Source organism: Chiloscyllium plagiosum, unplaced genomic scaffold (assembly GCF_004010195.1).
Source record: "Chiloscyllium plagiosum isolate BGI_BamShark_2017 unplaced genomic scaffold, ASM401019v2 scaf_351, whole genome shotgun sequence".
Classification (NCBI taxonomy): Eukaryota; Metazoa; Chordata; class Chondrichthyes; order Orectolobiformes; family Hemiscylliidae; genus Chiloscyllium; species Chiloscyllium plagiosum.
The window spans coordinates 24,638-26,395 of record NW_025215166.1 but is presented as its reverse complement, the minus strand read 5'-3'; positions in this window follow the sequence as shown (position 1 = coordinate 26,395).

Below are 1,758 nucleotides of genomic sequence, written 5' to 3'. Positions count from 1 at the left end.
TTTTAAACCTGTATAACGGTGAACCTGTCAATTTTTCAGGAATAATAAAAGACTATGTATTATATAAATGGACAGAGATTGCAAGACTGAGTGATACAGTCTGGATTGTGGGATTTGCTTCCAATTCAGACATTGGAAGTGTTGCTCCACCTCTCTGATGGTTTTCTCTCTCATATTCCCATTTGCCCCATTGCTTTCAGTACACATAAGATATTTTGATGTGGTTGTTTGGCGGTTTGGATGTTTTTAGGGTGAGGGTATTTTGCGCCATGTATCAACCGGACATCCTTTATCCAAGAAGCCATCCTTGCTTTCCTTGTGGAGACCCGAAGATGAATAATTGACTGATTCTGAATGAAGACGCTGTGGCTGCTGCGAGGATAGTGCGTACTCACCAACATGATGAACTGCACATGAACACAATGCGACAATAATGGAGTGAGAGACAGAGGGTCCACTCACAAGAATCACATCATAAAATAAAAGCATTGTCAAATCAGTTGATACAGTTAGATATATCACATTCTCGGTCTACCTCAGAGAAACAGTTCAGACACCATAAACTCAGAGGAGATATCTGTTTAGCACGGAGCACTGTACAGATTAAGTTTTGCCTGGTCAAATCATGCAATCTACCGACTGTGGAAAACTGTGCAGACCACAGCAGTGCATTGATCTATCAATCTGAACGAGATGTCGGAAAAACACCAGGAGCTACAGTGACCACAACAATGCATTGATCAAAAACACGGATTCAATCTGTCCAGCACAGGGATCCATTCAGACCACAACAGTGCATTCATCAATACACCCAGACTGGGCACCAAGAGCTGCCCAGATTCGGGGCGGCACGGTGGCTCAGTGGTTAGCACTGCTCCCTCACAGCGTCAGGGACCTTGGTTCAATTCCGGCCTCCGGCAACTGCCTGTCTATAGTTGCACATTCTCCCTGCATCTGTGTAGGATTCCTCTGGGTGCTCCAGTTTCGTCCCACAGTCCAAAGATGTGTAGGTTAGGTGAATTGACCATGCTAAATTTTCTGTAACCCTCGGTGCAGGGTTAAATGGGTCTGGGTGGGTTTCTCTTCGGAGGGTAGGTGTGGACTTGTTGGGCCGAAGGCCCTGTTTCATACTTTAGGGAATCTAATCTAATCTAATCATCAGACAACAGCAGTACAACTGTATCTGGGTCCGTCTGAGTAAATCACCATGGGAGGTATTGAGATGACTTTTTATTCTACTTCCACTCTCTTTCATAGTTTTTGATGGACTCTTTCAAACCAAAGTGAGAATGCATTATTAAGTCTGGAAACCAACCCAATGCCAGCATACGGCCATGTTCATCTCATTCCCTTAGTATCCTGGGGGGAGCATTGCAAGGAATCGGACAAAATTTATCCGAGTCGTCAAAGTCATTCTTTTAAATGGAAACAACCACGAAGTGTCTTAAAGATAGTGGCAGAGTCGGAATTTTCCAGCAGGTGCTCCTCTGCTCGGCCCGTTGTTCTTTTTCTATTTTTCTTTTTTTGTTTTCTGAAGTGTATTTTTTTCAAAAGTTTAAATTTTTAAGCTTATTCAGATGGGAATGGGGAGGTGAGACACAGACCAGAGGCTGACGTGAGGGGGTCTGTCCCAGAGGGAAGTCCCAGTTCAGAGGCTGGTGTGGGCCTGCTGAATCCTTGAGATTTATCGCACAGTGACGTATGGAGACTGGATCGAGAATGGTCTGGAGACTGCTGCCAGTGTGGCCGAGAGATTAA